Genomic DNA, 19,653 nt, shown 5'->3' on the forward strand with positions numbered 1-19,653 from the left:
GGGCAGCACACATGGGTGCATATCTAACACAGGGGAGATGTGCCATCTATAGGGGCCATGGGCAGCTGTATGGGGGCCATATCTAACAGGGGAGATGTGCCATCTATAGGGGCCATGGGCAGCTGTATGGGGGCCATATCAAACACAGGTGAGATGTGCCATCTATAGTGGCCATGGGCAGCTGTATGGGGGCCATATCAAACACCGGGGAGATGTGCCATCTATAGTGGCCATGGGCAGCTGTATGGGGGCCATATCAAATACAGGGGAGATGTGCCATCTATAGGGGCCATGGGCAGCACACGTGTGCCAGCACAAGGGAGCTATATTCAATATAAGGGGGCCATATCCAGATTAAGGGGGGCTAATTTTAGGATGGGGGCTATGAGGGACATATTTTGGGGGAAAGTAGGGGGTGCGTCTTATAAACCGAATATATGGGGGGATGGTGTGTGTATATATATATATACTGCATGGTCCGCTCTGGAGCACTGCTGGGGGCAGGGAAAGCTGGGAGCAGCAGCCTTAGATCTCTTGCTCCCGCTCATATAATATGCACAGCCGCTGTCCATCAGTGTGGTGCTGAAATTGCATCACGCTGAGGGGCTGGGGCAGCGGGGCATATTATATCTGCCTGCGTCCTCCTTTGATCACACATGATCCCCCTGTGTTAGATATGGCCCCCGTGCTGCTGCCCATAGTAAAATAAAAAAGCTTTACTTACCTCCAGCGCTGATCTCCGGTCTCCTGCTGCTGTTGTCTGTGATAAGGCACGCAGAGATGATATAACTCTGTCGTGCCGATCACATGACCGGCTGCAAGAACCAGGAAGTAAGGAAGCCGGAGCTCAACTGCGAGGTAGGAGACACAGGAGGGACAGCACTGAGGAGGTAAGGAAAGAGTGTTATATTTTATTATGGGCAGCAGCATGGGGGCATATCTAACACAGGGGAGATGGGCCTTCTATAGGGGCCATGGGCAGCACACATGGGGGGCATATCTAACACAGAGGAGATGTGCCATCTATAGTGGCCATGGGCAGCACACATGGGCATATCTAACACAGGGGAGATGTGCCATCTATAGGGGCCATGGGCAGCAGCATGGGAGCATATCTAACACAGGGGAGATGTGCCATCTATAGGGGCCATGGGCAGCATACATGGGTGCATATCTAACACAGGGGAGATGTGCCATCTATAGGGGCCATGGGCAGCACACATGGGGGGCATATCTAACACAGGGGAGATGTGCCATCTATAGTGGCCATGGGCAGCAGCATGGGAACATATCTAACACAGGGGAGATGTGCCATCTATAGGGGCCATGGGCAGCACACATGGGGGCATATGTAACACAGGGGAGATGTGCCATCTATAGGGGCCATGGGCAGCACACATGGGGGCATATCTAACACAGGGGAGATGTGCCATCTATAGGGGCCATGGGCAGCACACATGGGTGCATATCTAACACAGGGGAGATGTGCCATCTATAGGGGCCATGGGCAGCTGTATGGGGGCCATATCTAACAGGGGAGATGTGCCATCTATAGGGGCCATGGGCAGCTGTATGGGGGCCATATCAAACACAGGTGAGATGTGCCATCTATAGTGGCCATGGGCAGCTGTATGGGGGCCATATCAAATACAGGGGAGATGTGCCATCTATAGGGGCCATGGGCAGCACACGTGTGCCAGCACAAGGGAGCTATATTCAATATAAGGGGGCCATATCCAGATTAAGGGGGGCTAATTTTAGGATGGGGGCTATGAGGGACATATTTTGGGGGAAAGTAGGGGGTGCGTCTTATAAACCGAATATATGGGGGGATGGTGTGTGTATATATATATATATATACTGCATGGTCCGCTCTGGAGCACTGCTGGGGGCAGGGAAAGCTGGGAGCAGCAGCCTTAGATCTCTTGCTCCCGCTCATATAATATGCACAGCCGCTGTCCATCAGTGTGGTGCTGAAATTGCATCACGCTGAGGGGCTGGGGCAGCGGGGCATATTATATCTGCCTGCGTCCTCCTTTGATCACACATGATCCCCCTGTGTTAGATATGGCCCCCGTGCTGCTGCCCATAGTAAAATAAAAAAGCTTTACTTACCTCCAGCGCTGATCTCCGGTCTCCTGCTGCTGTTGTCTGTGATAAGGCACGCAGAGATGATATAACTCTGTCGTGCCGATCACATGACCGGCTGCAAGAACCAGGAAGTAAGGAAGCCGGAGCTCAACTGCGAGGTAGGAGACACAGGAGGGACAGCACTGAGGAGGTAAGGAAAGAGTGTTATATTTTATTATGGGCAGCAGCATGGGGGCATATCTAACACAGGGGAGATGGGCCTTCTATAGGGGCCATGGGCAGCACACATGGGGGGCATATCTAACACAGAGGAGATGTGCCATCTATAGTGGCCATGGGCAGCACACATGGGCATATCTAACACAGGGGAGATGTGCCATCTATAGGGGCCATGGGCAGCAGCATGGGAGCATATCTAACACAGGGGAGATGTGCCATCTATAGGGGCCATGGGCAGCATACATGGGTGCATATCTAACACAGGGGAGATGTGCCATCTATAGGGGCCATGGGCAGCAGCATGGGGGCATATCCAACACGGGAGATGTGCCATCTATAGGGGCCATGGGCAGCTGTATGGGGGCCATATCTAACAGGGGAGATGTGCCATCTATAGGGGCCATAGGCAGCTGTATGGGGGCCATATCAAACACAGGGGAGATGTGCCATCTATAGTGGCCATGGGCAGCTGTATGGGGGCCATATCAAACACAGGAGAGATGTGCCATCTATAGTGGCCATGGGCAGCTGTATGGGGGCCATATCAAACACAGGGGAGATGTGCCATCTATAGGGGCCATGGGCAGCACAAGGGGACGTGTCCCAGCACAAGGGAGCTATATTCAATATAAGGGGGCCATATCCAGATTAAGGGGGGCTAATTTTAGGATGGGGGGCTATGAGGGACATATACCCTATATGATTTGTTAGACGAACACTGGCATTATAAGATGGACCCCATTTAACATTAAAAAAAATAAATCTCTTGTCCTTCACCAAATTTGGGGGTGCGTCTTATAATCAGGTGCATCTTATAAAGCGAAAAATACGGTATATATGACAAATCACTGTGTTTGCTTATACATTTTTTTACTCTGACAGCCCCTTTAGATTGTGCTGCAATTATTGCGGATGAAATTTTGACAAAACTGTCTGAACATATTGTTACATAGTTACATAGTTACTTAGGTTGCAAAAAAGACCTAGGTCCATCTAGTTCAACCTTCCTCCACCAGCTCTACATTTGGTCACTAAGTCATTTATAACCAACAATGTTATGTGTACTGAGGAAATCATCCAGCCCTTTTGTAAAAGCTGTTATAGTATCTGCCATTACTACCTCTTGTGGTAGGGCATTCCACAGTCTGACTGCTCTTACTGTAAAGAACCCTTTCCTATTTAGCTGTCGGAATCACTTTTCTTCCACTCGCAGTGAGTACCCCCTGGTCCTTAGTATTGTCTTTGGAAGAAATAAGTCATGTGCCAGTCCTTTATATTGACCATACATGTATTTATACATATAAATGAGATCTCCTCTGAGACGTCTTTTTTCTAAGCTACACATATCTAACTTTTTCAACCTGTCATCATATGGGAGGCCTTCCATTCCTTGTAGTAGTCTAGTTGCCCGCCTTTGCAAAATGGGAGGAGGAAAGGTTCCGCACAATCAATCAGGGGCATACCAATGATATAATTGTATAAAAAAGAAAACACCTTTATTTATTGCACAAGGAAAGACATCTTAAAACCATTTAAAACACACATAGAAACAAAAAAGCGCCCACTGAGCGGGACCGAGACCCCAATGTAACAATAATGAGCACAAAATGCAAATATAGAATACAGTACATTATCAAAAATATGACAAAGAGAGACCCACAATTGGTGCAATATCAAGTATCGAGTATCAGATGTTCATCAGTAAATGTACATAGTTCATAGGAGCACCTGAAGAATAATTACCCCCTTACCCCCTCATAGAACCCCAACAGGTTGGTTAGACACAACTTATCTTTCATGAATCCATGCTGTTTGTCAGTTATTATATTATTTTCTGCAATATATTTTTGCAAGTCATCCCTTAAAATGCCCTCAAAAATTTTGCACACGACTGATGTCAAGCTTACTGGACGGTAGTTGCCTGGATCTACCCTCTTACCTTTCTTAAATATCGGTACCACATCAGCAATCCTAAAATCCTGAGGCACCAACCCTGTTAAAAGTGAGTCTAAAAAGATGAGATACAGCAGTCTGTCCATTATGGAGCTCAATTCCCTCAATATTCGTGGATGAATGCCATCTGGCCCTGGGGATTTGTCAATGTTTAATTTACTCAGATGCAGGCGTACTTCTTCTTGTGTTAAATTAATTATATCGGGTGGTGAACTTTGATTTTTCACTTGTTGAATGATCCCTGGTACAGTCAGTTCCTTGGTGAACATTGATGAGAAGTGCCTCAGTCTTTTGTTTGTCCTTTATAATTTCAAATCTGTTTTATTGATGAAACTGTTGTCAATATACAAACATATCATTTGTGCACTTACAATACATAAACATCATTTCCTCAATGCCGGGATAACATCCAGAAATTGTTACATTACTAAATTTCTTGGAATTCTTCAAATTATCTTTGTGCTATTACCATACAACCACTTATAAATTATAGTTCAGAATTCCCACTTCTTTTGACTTCCTAATATATACTAATTCTCCTTGTATGTCTATTGTCTTATGAATTATTGATAAATCTTTTCATATAAAAAATGAAACTAGAAAAATGCAGATTAATGTTCAGAAAAGAAAGAAAGAAGAGTAAAGATACAAGCATAAAGAAAAGGAAATTAGAGAGAAGGGGGGAGAGGGGGGAAAGCAAGAAAAGAAAAGAAAAAAGGGGGGGAAGGAATGAGACTCCCACCGTTTCTCAGTTCAAAAAAGCTCTCCATACTCTCCACAAACTCTGGGGACTCCATGAACATAATCCATGGTCCCCAAACTGTAGTAAATTTTTCTGTGTTCCCGTTTAGTTCTGCTGTCAGCTCCTCCATTCTCTGGAGGTTTGTCATCTCCTCCAACCAATCCAGCACCGTAGGGCATCTAGTCTGTTTCCAAAATCGTGGGATAATCATACGGGCAGCCGCCAGGCAAAATCGCAACATGTCCCTTTTTTGTGTTTTAATACCTCCTGGGAGCATAGAAAGAAGGGCAACCTGGGGGGACTTCTATTTCACCTCCGCTCATCTTTTTGTACAGGTAGAACACTGAGTCCCAAAAGGGTTGCAGCTTAGTACAGCTCCACCATATGTGTAGCATTGTACCTGTGTCTGTGCCACACCTCCAGCACACATCAGACACAGAGGGAAATATAGCATGTAATTTAGTCGGGTAATGGTACCACTTTGAGAGAATTTTATAACTTTTCTCTTGAGCGGTGCACGCCAAGGAAAGCTTCTGGGTGCTTCTGGGAGCTCCACAGGTACGCTTTGCTCCAATCGTCCTCTGGAATATCCTCTCCCAGTTTCTCTCCCCACCTACAGACAAAGTGAGGTTTATCCACCCTATTTCTCTGGTTCAGCATTTTATAAATGAGTGAGATGCCATGTCCAGGTGATGACCCCTGTAAAAATACTTTCTCAAAAGGAGTAGGGGGTGTCCTCATCCTTCTCTCCCTGTCCTGGTACGAGAGGAAAGATTTCAACTGCATATATTCCATCCAGGAAATCTCTTTCCCTGTGGCCTGCATGGAAGTATAAGTTGGTAGGGTGTGTCCCTGGAGCACGTGACAAAAACGAGTATCATCCGCCCGAGTAGATCCCCCGAATCTATGGGAGTGGAGTCCTGGGGGGAACTTCTTATTACCGAATACGGGGGTAAGTGGGCCCTGCTCCTGAGAGAGAGATCCCTTTTTTATCTCTCCATCCCACATCCCCATCGCTGTCCACGTGAACTCCATTCCTTTCGCTATCTGGATCCTACTTTCTTTCTCTAACCATGGAAGTAAATGTAAGGGAGTTCCCAGCATATCCTGTTCAATCACCACCCATTGTTTCGAATTACCATGAAAATGCCAGTCCAGTAATCTCGTTAGGATAGCTGCCTTGTAATATAACTGAAAATTTGGGAGCCCTGCCCCCCCGTCACTTTTGTGTCTGGTCAGAGTTTTAATTTCTGTTCGGGGTCTCCTGTTACCCCAGACAAACCCAGACAAGGCTGTCCAGATCTTGGAGAAGTAACTTAGCGGTAGCTGTATGGGTATTGTCTGAAACAGGAACAGGAACCTCGGTAACACATACATTTTTATCGCGTTTATACGCCCAAACCACGTCAATCTCTTTTTGTCATATTTCTTTAAGTCCCTGATTGTCCTTTCTAATAAGGGGAAAAAATTGTGATGTACAATTTTTGCTGGATCCCTAGGTACCATAACTCCCAGATATTTTAAAACTGATGGTTGCCAATTAAAAGGGAAGTTTTGTGATACTCTCGCAAGATCTTCTGCCGATAAAGTCACGTTCATGGCCTCTGATTTGGAAAAATTTACTTTGAAGTTGCTTAAGTTGCCAAACTCTTCGAACTCCTTGAGCAAGGACGGGAAGGCTATGTGTGGTTGGGAAATGAACATGAGAAGGTCCGCGAATAGAGCCAGCTTACGGTTCTCCCCCCCGCCTCTATCCCGTGGATGCTTGTGTTGTTTCTCAGGGCGACCGCAAGGTGCTCCATGACTATGACGTATAAGAGGGGCGACAGTGGACATCCCTGTCTCGTTCCATTGTGGACCAGAAAGGATGATGATAGAAACCCATTTGTCCTGACTTTTGCTGAGGGTCTCGTATACAGGGACGCAATTCTACCCAAAAATGTCTGACCCAAACCCACCTGTCTCAAGGCTGCCATCATAAAGCTCCAACTGACCCGGTCGAAGGCCTTCTCCGCGTCCACTGAAAGTAAACAAATGGGGAGAGACTGAGCCTTCGCCGAGCCATCAGGAGGAACAATTTGTTGGTGTTGTCCCGTGCCTCCCGGCCTTTTACGAATCCCACCTGGTCCGTATGTATTATGCCAGGCAGGGACGGGGCAAGTCTGTTGGCAAGTGCTTTAGAGAAAAATTTCAAATCTAAATTAATCAGTGAGATGGGTCTGTAATTTGTAACCACCAAGTGGTCCTTTCCCGGTTTGGGAATAACACATATGTGTGCTCCAAGAGACTGTGCTACCCACTGGGAGTTTTCAGATATGGAGTTAAATACTTTGGTCATGAACGGGGATAACTGAGTCTGAAAAATGTTTTTGTTTGTCCTTTATAACTAACTTGCTATTATATTTTAAGGGGCCGATACTATCCTTGGTTTTCCTTTTGGCATTAATGTATTTATAAAAGATTTTTGGATTTACTTTAATGTCCTTGGCGATTTTTGTTTCAGTAGCTAATTTTGCTTGCTTGATTTCTTTTTTACATTTCCTATTGATATCTTTATACTTCTGAAATGCTATTTCTGTATTCTCAGCCTTTAAGATTTTAAATGACCTTTGTTTTTGTTTTATTATACTTTGTACAGTCTTATTTATCCATAGTGGTTTCTTTTTATTCCGGGACATTTTATTACCAGATGGTATACGTTTTTTACAGGACTCTAGCAGTATATCCTTAAACTTTCCCCATTTATGTTCAGTATCCCCAGTTACCATGACTTTGTCCCAATCTACACATTTAAGCTCTTCCCTTAATTTGTTGAAATCAGCTTTCCTAAAATTCCAGGTTTTAGCATTTCCCCTTTGAAATATTCTATTGAATATTACGTTGAAGCTTACCATATTATGATCGCTGGTGCCCAAGTGCTCCCGGATCTGTAGATCTGAAATTGTATCCGGTCTATTTGACAGGACCAGATCTAGCAAATTTTCTCCCCTTGTCGGTTCATCTACCATCTGAGAGAGGAAATTGTCTTGAATAGTAGATAAGAACTTACAGATTTTAGCACAACCAGAAGATTCTATGTCCCACTGTATGTCTGGATAGTTGAAATCCCCCATAATAAGAACCCGATTATTATTATTATTAGCTGCCTTTTCAATTTGTTCCAGCATTTCACCTTCTATTTGTTCAGGCATGTTAGGAGGCTTATAGCAAACTCCAATTAGAATTTTTCCATTATTCCCCTCCCCATGTACATTTACCCATAATGACTCTACATTATTGCAGTTCCGCCCAATGTCATCATTCAACACAGGTTTTAGGTTAGATTTGATAAATATACACACCACACCGCCTTTTTTGTCTTTCCTATCCTTCCTAAATGTAGTATAACCCTGTGTTTGTCACCCAGTTATGGCTTTCATCCAGCCAAGTTTCCGTAATGCCCACCACATCATAACACATGGTTGACATAAGAGTCTCCAATTCATTCATTTTGTTTGCAAGACTTCTTGCATTTGCCAGTAGACATTTAATACTATTAACAACTTTATTATTCCTAGCCTCCTTATGTTCCTTGCATGTCCCATCCCCTCCTAATCCTTCATTGACCCCTACTGTCTCACTGTCTCTATCTGCTCTACCTATCTCCTTATTTGCTCCACTACCCTCCCTCCCCCCAGATCCTAGTTTAAAAGCTCCTCCATCCGTCTGACCATTTTCTCCCCCAGCACAGCTGCACCCTCCCCATTGAGGTGCAGCCCGTCCCTACCGTAGAGCCTGTAGCCGACTGAAAAGTCGGCCCAGTTCTCCATGAACCCGAACCCTTCCTGTCTGCACCAATTTCTAAGCCACGTAATTATCTCCCTAAGCTCCCGCTGTCTTTCTAGTGACACTCAAGGCACCAGTAGTATTTCTGAAAACATCACCTTGGAGGTCCTGGACTTCAGCTTCTCTCCTAGTTCCCTGTAACCATTTTTAAGGACCTTCCACCTGCCTCTAACTTTGTCATTAGTACCAATGTGTACCATGACCACTGGGTTTTCCCCAGCCCGACGCAGCAATCTGTCTATCCGATCCGCAATATGCCGAACCCGAGCATATTGTAGCACCTGGTCCCGGTGCGGCGCCCCTGCATGCTCTCGCTCTCATGCCGTTCTCCTCACCTGTCCAGTGGGCCCATGCGTCCCGTTCCTGCTCAGGGGTCAGCCACGGCCTCCTTCTGCTTCTAGGCCACATACAGGTTTTCTGGGAGTGCCCAAAGGGTGTGTGCGGCCACGCCCGCATCCTATTACCTGGTAGTGAACCCTGAGGGAAGCAATCACCCAAAGGTATTTAAAGCACCCGCTCCTTAGGTGAGGTGCTTGAGCAACATTGCCTATCCATAGTGCGTTGCTACTTCTCAGATCCCGTACCCTTTTTCTGTGTCTAGTCCTGCGTCTCGCATCCTAGTACCAATAATCTGTACCCAGTAACCTGTGTCTCTTCCTAGAACCTGTAGTTACCACCACCTCAGAGCTACCGGTCTGAGTCATCACCTCTGTGCTGCCATGTCTGAGTCACCACCTCGTGCTACCACATCTGAGTCACCACCTACGTGCTGCCACGTCTGAGTCACCACCTCCGTGCTGCCACGTCTGAGTCACCACCTCTGCGCCACATCTGAGCAATTCCGTATCGGACTTCTGAGATTCTCCTGTCCGTAAGAGCCAATACAACTAGTCCTAGCTATTGTGCATTTAGGCTTCCTGGGGCTGAGCCTGACAGTCCCTGTATAGGGGCTAGCTCCAGGTTAGGTCCTCCAAGGGTGTCCGGAGTATGGTCCAGTGGGTCCACTCCCGGATGCTTGCTGCTCCTCGGCGACCATAACACATATTTTAAAGCTAGTATTTCCAGATAGTTACATGATCAATTACTTATTATTATTTTGGGTTTAACAATTGAAATTTGTAATTGCAATTAGAGGAAAACATCTCCAAGAATGCAAAGATCGATCTTCCCTTTATCCAGTGTCTAGAGAGGGTGTACTGAATGTTCATGCGGTCAGTTGACTCATGCCCTCTGGGTCCAGTCTGTCTTTTGAATTCTAACAACAACTGGACTCAGCAACAATTGTAAAAAAAATCCAATGTCTCTGTTTTACAAATCCATACACCGGCCTTTGGTTAGTTTCTGTCACGTTCTTTCATGTCACAAAAAGGTGGTGAACAACTTAAAAAAAAATTGCTGCTAGCTATCTCAGTGATTTTCCCATTGTTTACTAAACTAGAAGAGACAGCTATAGAAGTAACAATTACTACTGTAGATTCACAGAAATACAGGGACATTAAAGGATTTTTCACATCTTAACAACTTAATCACCTGCTACCTCTAAAGACAATAAGCACAGGGATCTGAAATGTCGTGTTCAAATGGAGTGGTGGCCATGCTCTGGTAAGTGAGGGTCACATCATTTGGACCCCCTGTGATCAGCCAGCTAACACCTATCCTGTAAGTAGGTGATAACTTCTTAGGGTCTGTGCCCACGATCCGGGTTCACAGCGTTTTGGACGCAGCATGTTTCAGCTGCGTCCAAATCGGTGCATTGTACAGTACAAGCACAGTGGATGGGATTTATAGAAATCCCATGCCCACTGTGCGTGTATAGCCCGCAGCATAAACTAACCTGCGGTGCGTCTCTCCAAGTCACAAGCATATCAATTCATTTCTGCGGAGTCGCAAGCGTTCTTCGCAGGGAGAACACAGCGAGAGACCACCGTTCCCCAAGCCCAGATCATGGCCTTGGGCAGCTGCAGTCTCCTGCAGAGTATACACGCTGCCCTGCAGGTCAGGACCTGCTGCGTTCAGGACGCAGAGGGTCCTGATCATGGGCACATATCCGTCGGATTGTAAAAATGTTTTAACGACTATTTGCGAATGTGCAACTGGCAACTTTCTATCCCCACTGATACCAGTAAATAAGTGGGGATACAAAGAACAACTATTCTGATAAGTTGAAGGGGTCATACAGGACTCCAATATTGATGATCTATCTATAGAAATGTAACATATAAGGAGCAGTTCTATTCCAGTTTCCTATACAGTTTACATTTGGCCGCCAACAAAGATGATAACTTCTGATCATAGTGATACTGGGTGTTTTATGCTTACTGATCTATAGGAATATTTATATTTGATGTGGGAGTCTCTAGATAGGTCATTAGTAACCCAATCCTGTAAAGCCATGTTTGACAACAGCTTATTAATTTGTCATAATGTTATAGCTAAGCCAATTATGTAAAATCTCCTGAAACAGCTGCAACATGTTAATAAGAAATACCATTAGCTATTCCAAAGAAACAGTCACTTTAGATCTAAACGAGAAGCCATTTGTCCCTATGATCTGGCAATTGAGGATTTTGTCAAAGTATATACATGTATAGAAGTATCCTTGTAGTTTTTACCCAATTAGGACGGACATTTAGTAGTTAATGGAGATAGTTTTCTGAGAATAGAGCAAAGCTTCAGTGACACATGGCCCACAGATTCTTGGTGAAGAACATGGGTTTAAGCAAGATGGGGGAAGCATCTTCACCACAACTTCTCGGTTCCTTCTCGATTCTGTCACGCTCCCCGGGTCCTCGGCTCCCCTTCCCGGGTCCTCACCCCCGCTCCCCGGCTCACCTGCCACGCTCCCCGCTCTCCAGCCTCCGGTGTCCGTCCTTCCTAGGCCCCCTGGTCCCCGATCCCGGCGCCCGACGGCTTCCCAGGACCTGGCCGGCTCCCCTGCGTCCTCCTCTCAGCCTCCTTCCCTGGCTTCTGGCACCCGGGCGGCGCGCATGCGCATTAGGGCGCGAGCGCGGTCACTGACCCTTTCTTAAAGGGCCAGCGTCCATTAACAGGAAATGAGGCTAATCAGGTACAGGGTATAAAGGGGTTTATTGTCCAAGGGGGCGGGGCCTGATCTTCGTGTTTTCCAAGCTAGGAGTCAGGTCTCCTTGTGTCTTCGTGCCATACTCACGTATCTCTCTTCTAGAGCTGATCCTGCCTCGCCATCCGGTTCTGCTGAATCCCGAACCCCGCACGCTGTCCGTCTGCCATCTGACAGTCCGTACCATCTCGGATCCCTGCGGTGACCTGTCATCTCGCTCCACAAGGTTCCGGACCCTGCCTGACATCATCTCGGCTTCCGAACCTGAGCTACGTCACCCGGACTACCATCTGTGACTCCGTGGTCCCAGGGACTTCTCCGTTACCTTCACGTGCACGGACTGTTCTGCTATCCATAGTGCTTCAGCTACCGGACTCCTACCACCATCTTAGAGTTCGGCCCAGTGGATCCACCTCCTGGGTCTGCCCGACCGCCTGGCCCTGACAGTAAGATCAGGCCATGGATTCCGCTGCAGCACTAGCGGCCTTGCAAGAGGAACTCCAACGCCAGCGTGAAGTCCAGACCCGCATGCTGAACTTTATGTCTTCCGTGGACGCCCGCCTGAATACGTTACAAGCGGCAGTTACGCCTTCAGCATCCCGGGCCTCCACTAGTCAATCCACGGCTCCCGCACCCGTGGCCGTCTCTTCGGATGCTTCCCGACTCCGTTTGGCTTCACCACCTCGTTATGCCGGAGATCCCAAGACCTGCAGGGGCTTCATAAACCAATGTTCCCTTCATTTCACGCAGCTGCCACATTTGTTCACCTCCGACCAAGCCAAGGTCGCCTTCATAATGTCCCACCTAGAGGGCGAGGCACTGGCGTGGATGAACCCCTTGTGGGAGAAGGAGGACCCTATGACCAAGGATCTTCAAGAGTTCCTGCAGGCCTTCCGCAGCACCTTTGACGAGCCGGGACGCGCCTCTGCGTCTGCTTTATCCCTTCTCCGCTTACGTCAAGGAACACTGACGGTGGGCCAATACGCCATCCGTTTCCGCACGTTGGCTTCAGAACTCGGGTGGAATAATGAGGCCCTAACAGCCGCCTTCTGGGAAGGACTCTCAAGTCGCATCAAAGATGAGTTGGCGGGTCGTGACGTGCCCTCCACCCTAGATGCCCTGATTGCCCTAGCAACTCGAGTGGACATTCGTTTTCAGGAGCGCTCCAAGGAGCTGTCTCGTGAGAGACGTCCGGTACGGCATTCTTCTCCTCCACAGAAACCCTCCACACCTCAGTCATCATCAGCTGGGATTCCCGTCCACGAGCCCATGCAGATCGACCGAGTACGGCAGTCTGAACAACGTCGAGCAGAGCGACTCGCCAAGGGTCTCTGCTTTTACTGCGGAGAGGGCACTCACCTCCTACGCTCCTGTCCGGAAAGGCCGGGAAACTCCAAAGCCTAGGGTTGGTAGGAGAGGCCACCCTAGGTGCTGGGACTATCTCAGACCCGGTTACGTGGACTGTGCAAGTAACAACGGGAGAGACGCGTTTCACGGCTGAGGCATACCTCGATTCCGGGGCAGCAGGCAACTTCATCCAGCAAGCCACGGTGGACAAGTACCAGCTGCCTGTTACTCCACTTGACAAACCCCTCGTGATAGCCTCTGTGGATGGGAGACCCCTCTCTGATACCATCTCCTGGGTCACCAGGCCGGTCAAACTGCGTATCGGTGCCCTTCACACCGAGAACATCGCGCTCTACGTCCTCCCACACATGTCCCATCAAATCCTGCTGGGACTTCCCTGGTTGCGGACACACGAACCATCAGTCAGCTGGGGCACTGGCGAAATCACCCGATGGGGCTCTGCCTGTCATGAGAAGTGTCTGAAGTCCATACAACCCATCCGACGACCTCCGGTTCCAGAGAACCTACCGGAACTGCCCTCGGCCTATTGGTCCTTCGCAGACGTTTTTGACAAAAAGGAGTCTGAAGTACTTCCGCCACACCGTCCCTACGATTGCGCCATCGACCTGCTCCCCGGAACAACACCACCTCGAGGACGGATATATCCGTTGTCTCCAGCCGAAACCAGAGCCATGTCTACCTACATCACAGAGAGCCTGGCAAGGGGATTCATCCGGAGATCCTCCTCTCCTGCGGGAGCAGGCTTCTTCTTCGTTAAGAAGAAAGAGGGTGACCTACGCCCATGCATTGACTACCGGGGTTTGAATCAGATCACCGTAAAAAACAAGTACCCTCTGCCGCTCATCCCCGAATTGTTCGACCGGCTCAGAGGAGCCCGTGTGTTCACCAAACTGGATCTTCGGGGTGCCTACAACCTAGTTCGTATTCGCTCTGGGGACGAATGGAAGACTGCGTTTAATACTCGCGATGGGCACTATGAATACTGCGTGATGCCCTTCGGCCTGTGTAACGCTCCTGCCGTCTTCCAAGAATTGGTGAACGACATTTTCCGGGACCTCCTCTACGTCTGTGTAGTAGTTTATCTGGATGACATCCTTGTCTTCTCTCCGGACCTCCAGACCCACAGAGAGAACGTACAGCTGGTTCTACAAAGACTGAGAGAGAATCGTCTCTACGCCAAATATGAGAAGTGTGTCTTTGAGCAGTCTTCTCTCCCCTTTCTGGGGTACATCATCTCTGACACTGGACTGCAGATGGATCCCAAGAAGGTCTCCGCCATTCTCAACTGGCCTCCTCCTTCTGGAATGAAGGCAATCCAACGCTTCCTGGGATTCGCCAACTACTACCGCCAGTTTATCCCTCACTTCTCTGCCCTGACTGCTCCTCTCTCCGCTTTGACCAAAAAGGAGGCTAATCCAAAGGACTGGTCACCTGCGGCCGACGCCGCGTTTTGCTCTCTGAAGCGAGCATTTGCCTCCTCTCCTGTACTCCACCGACCGGAATTAAACCGCCAGTTCACCTTGGAGGTGGATGCCTCCTCCTCGGGAGCCGGAGCAGTGCTCATGCAGAAGTCCTCCTCCGGTAAGATGGTGACTTGCGGCTTCTTCTCCAAGAGCTTCTCAGCGCCTGAACGTAATTACACCATCGGTGACCGAGAACTATTGGCGGTCAAACTGGCTCTGGAGGAGTGGCGCTACCTCCTGGAAGGAGCAGTATACCCCGTGATTATCTACACGGACCATAAGAACCTGGAATACCTGCGGTCCGCTCAGCGACTGAACCCACGGCAAGCCAGGTGGTCCTTATTCTTTGCCAGATTTGATTTCCAGCTCCATTTCAGACCCGCGGACAAGAATGTACGCGCTGATGCCTTGTCTAGGTCTCTCATGCCCATGGAGCAGGAGGAAGAGACTACCCAACCTATCATCTCTCCTAGCAAGATTATTCCGGTGGCTCCTGTCACCCTGGCCCAGATACCGCCCGGGAAGACCTATGTCTCTGAGACTGACAGGCAAAAAGTGTTACACTGGGGTCATGCCTCAAAAACAGCCGGTCATGCAGGCCAGAAGAGAACATGGGGTGCGATTGTACGTCACTACTGGTGGCCATCCCTTCGCACGGACGTCGCTGCTTTTGTCTCTGCCTGCCCCTCATGTGCCAGGAACAAGACGCCCAAACACCTGCCCTATGGCCGTCTTCTGCCTCTGCCGATACCCTCAGTTCCGTGGCAACACATAGCGATGGACTTCATTACGGACTTGCCATTATCCTCCGGGCACACAGTCATATGGGTCGTGGTGGATCGGTTCTCCAAAATGGCTCACTTCGTCCCTATGGCCGGACTGCCCTCTGCTCAGGAACTCGCGGAAGCCTATATACATCACATCTTCCGCTTGCATGGCTTTCCATCCCACATCGTGTCCGACAGAGGAACTCAGTTCACCTCCCGCTTCTGGAGGGCACTCTGCAAACATCTGGGAGTGACTCTGGACTTTTCTTCTGCTTACCATCCTCAGTCTAATGGCCAAGTGGAGAGGGTCAATCAAATCTTGACCTCCTTCTTACGTCACTATGTCAACGCCCATCACGACGACTGGTCCACGCTTCTGCCTTGGGCTGAATTCTCCCATAACCACCACATCAGTGAGTCGTCCTCCAAATCTCCTTTCCATGTCGTTTACGGACTTCAGCCCTCCGTCCCATTGCCTATATCCCCTTCTTCGGATGTCCCTGCTGCTGATACTGTAGCCCGTAACTTCGCTACCATTTGGGACTCTGTCAAGGCGTCCCTTGGGCGCGCTTCCCAGCGGATGAAGAAACACGCTGACAAGAGGCGTCTGGACCCTCCGTGTTTCTCTCCTGGTGACCTGGTCTGGCTTGCTTCCCAGTACATCCGATTGAAGATACCTTCCTACAAGCTGGGTCCTCGCTACATCGGGCCGTTTAAGGTCCTCACCAAAATCAACGAGGTCTCCTACAAGTTACGGCTCCCGGCCACGATGAGAATACCCAACTCATTCCACGTCTCCCTGCTCAAGCCGGTGGTCCTTGGTCCATTCTCCGCTGCTGCCAGTCCGGCTCCTCCACCTATTGCCGATGACGACATCTATGCGGTAAGGGATATCGTGGCCATGAAGACCGTTCGAGGCCGGCAGTTCTTCCTGGTGGACTGGGAAGGGTATGGTCCTAAGGATAGGTCCTGGGAGCCCAGGGAGAACGTGGGCACTCCTCTGATCCGTGCCTTCATGTCCCGGTTGCGGGGAGGGGGGCGTGGGGGGGGGTACTGTCACGCTCCCCGGGTCCTCGGCTCCCCTTCCCGGGTCCTCACCCCCGCTCCCCGGCTCACCTGCCACGCTCCCCGCTCTCCAGCCTCCGGTGTCCGTCCTTCCTAGGCCCCCTGGTCCCCGATCCCGGCGCCCGACGGCTTCCCAGGACCTGGCCGGCTCCCCTGCGTCCTCCTCTCAGCCTCCTTCCCTGGCTTCTGGCACCCGGGCGGCGCGCATGCGCATTAGGGCGCGAGCGCGGTCACTGACCCTTTCTTAAAGGGCCAGCGTCCATTAACAGGAAATGAGGCTAATCAGGTACAGGGTATAAAGGGGTTTATTGTCCAAGGGGGCGGGGCCTGATCTTCGTGTTTTCCAAGCTAGGAGTCAGGTCTCCTTGTGTCTTCGTGCCATACTCACGTATCTCTCTTCTAGAGCTGATCCTGCCTCGCCATCCGGTTCTGCTGAATCCCGAACCCCGCACGCTGTCCGTCTGCCATCTGACAGTCCGTACCATCTCGGATCCCTGCGGTGACCTGTCATCTCGCTCCACAAGGTTCCGGACCCTGCCTGACATCATCTCGGCTTCCGAACCTGAGCTACGTCACCCGGACTACCATCTGTGACTCCGTGGTCCCAGGGACTTCTCCGTTACCTTCACGTGCACGGACTGTTCTGCTATCCATAGTGCTTCAGCTACCGGACTCCTACCACCATCTTAGAGTTCGGCCCAGTGGATCCACCTCCTGGGTCTGCCCGACCGCCTGGCCCTGACAGATTCCTACCCAATTGGAAACAATAACCTAGAATTCCCAACTAGCAACTTTCCTAAGGTGACCTGCCAAATAACATCTTTGAATCACAGGCACAATAGACAGGCCCCTCTGTCCTTCCATAAAATATCACTGTATATTGAACGACAACCATACTACTGTACTGTAGCATAAAAGTTAGGGAGTGTGATATGAAGATTAGTTAAGACCAAGAGCATGTCATCAGTACAAAGAGAGAATTTGAATTTTGTCCCTTACCATAATGTTCTTTATATCTGGGCATTGTATCATACTAGTTAATGGTTTGATGCACAAGTCAAACAAGAATGCATGACAGTGGATGACCCAGTCATGAGAAATAGAGGACTGATAAGGTAGCTTTAGCACTATTATCAGACTAAAGTAACGATGAAGAAAGAACACGAGACAGTAAAGGTCTTAAGGATTTCAAACATAAAGGGCCAGCAGAATTGGTCGCAGGCTTTCTCAGCATCGAGGCTGAGCAATAGCCCTGAGTCAGCTTGTTTATTGGTAATGTCAAACAGGTATACTGCATGCCTGGTGTTATTACCACCTGCTTACCTGGTATTTACAAGCTACAAGTGATGCAAACAAGTATCCAATAGATTTATGACGATGCAGGTAAATATCTCTAAGTTATAACTTAGGAGATCTTTGAAACAATAATTTGAGCGATCTCTGGAGTTTTTGTCTGGTTTAGCGATTGGAATAATGTGAGAATGTAGCATATTAGGAAGTATAGGTGATGCATATATACATGAGCTAAACAAGGTTAGGCCCGCCATATACTGAAGATGAAATGGCTGTCGGCTGCACAATGCTTTGGACGATCATTTGGTCAACAGCCATCTTGGCTGGATCTCCCACACAAATGTGTGCTTGTTCAACTGAGCGCTCCTGTGATCTCTACGAGAGAACCATCTGGCTGTTGCTTATTTCTGGGAGAATAAATAAATCAACAGTCCAAAGTCTGAGATGCCGCATCAATATCCAAAACAAAAAATTGAAGTGATCTCCCAATATTACTCTAATATACAAAACCTAAGATAGAAACAAAATGAGTATATACCCTGTTGTAAAACATAAGAAAAAAGTAATAGTACACATAAATAACATAAGGTACTTAGTATACACTGTTTTTAATTAGAAAAAAAAGCGTAAAGCCATCCCACCATGACAAGTTGTACCCTAATTGGGACGATGCCTAATCCTCTAATATTAAAATGTCACCTTATGTCAAACAACATCAATGTAGATGGGAGCAGAGAAAGATCGGGGCCCAACTGCAAGGATACTGTCACGCTCCCCGGATCCCGGCGCCAAGTGTCACTCACCGCTCCGGTCCCCGGTCCTCCTGCCCGCGGCTGCCCCTCTCACTCACTCTCCTGTGCGTCCTCCATGCCTCCCGTCTGCCGGTCCTGGCGTCCCGCTGCGACCCAGGACTCTGTGCCTGGCTCCCCTGCATCTCCTCCACCTTCCTCTCTGCTTCCTGCACTGGTCTCCGGCACCCGGGCCTCGCACATGTGCATTAGGGCGCGGGCGCGCTCACTCACCTCTTCTTAAAGGGCCAGCATCCCTGGAACAGGATATGGCTGATTACAGGTACAGGGTATTTAAGACTTCCTTTTCCACGTGGGCGGTGACAGTTCAACGTGTTCCTGTAGCTAGGTGTTCAGGTCCCTCTGTGCCTTGTACCCAGATTAACCCTGTCTCTTCCACAGTGCCTGTCTGCCATCCCGACTGTGTCCAGCTTGCCGGTTTCCCAGGAGGTGTCTTGGTGACTATCTGCTGTGGATCTCGCCATCTTCCGTCAGCTTGAACCCGTCACCGATCCTGGATTCCACCTGGATACTTCAGCCTGCACGTCCCGCTGGATCCGGACCCCGTCTGCTGTTACTACTCGACACCTGTACCCGGTTCCAGTCATCCGTCCTGCCTACGGTTCCCGTTGGACTATTAGTCATCTCCCATACAGACTTCTGAAGGACCTGTACTCCGTACCCCTAGTGTTCCGGCTACCGTGCATCTAGGCCCTCTGGAGGGGTGATCGGACAGTCCCTGTATAGGGGTTCGCTCCTCGTTGCCTCTCTGGGGGAGTCCGGTGCTCGGTCCCGTGGATCCACCTCCAGGACGTTACAGATACCCTGCAATGGGAAGCTACATAAATGAAATATCCAGGCGAAAGAGAAGGGGCAACGCCACTGTTTGTACATAGCACAAAAAAAAACAAGGCAAAAACCAAAGACATGAGCCAGAGAAAAAGTTGGTATACATGCAATGAAGGGAAGCATGTTCACACTGTGGTCATATAATAGACAA

General features: G+C 48.9%; 1 long non-coding RNA gene across 1 annotated transcript in view; it reads left to right on the plus strand.

Moving 5' to 3' along the window:
* Window positions 1-19,329, plus strand: part of LOC142243377 (uncharacterized) — a 296,303-nt gene extending 276,974 nt beyond the window's left edge. The window contains exon 4 of the long non-coding RNA XR_012724360.1: window positions 19,056-19,329. This is a non-coding gene — a long non-coding RNA (uncharacterized LOC142243377). The remainder of the gene's footprint in view (window positions 1-19,055) is intronic.
* Window positions 19,330-19,653: the final 324 nt, after the last annotated feature.

The sequence above is a fragment of the Anomaloglossus baeobatrachus genome, chromosome 6 (assembly GCF_048569485.1).
Source record: "Anomaloglossus baeobatrachus isolate aAnoBae1 chromosome 6, aAnoBae1.hap1, whole genome shotgun sequence".
Classification (NCBI taxonomy): Eukaryota; Metazoa; Chordata; class Amphibia; order Anura; family Aromobatidae; genus Anomaloglossus; species Anomaloglossus baeobatrachus.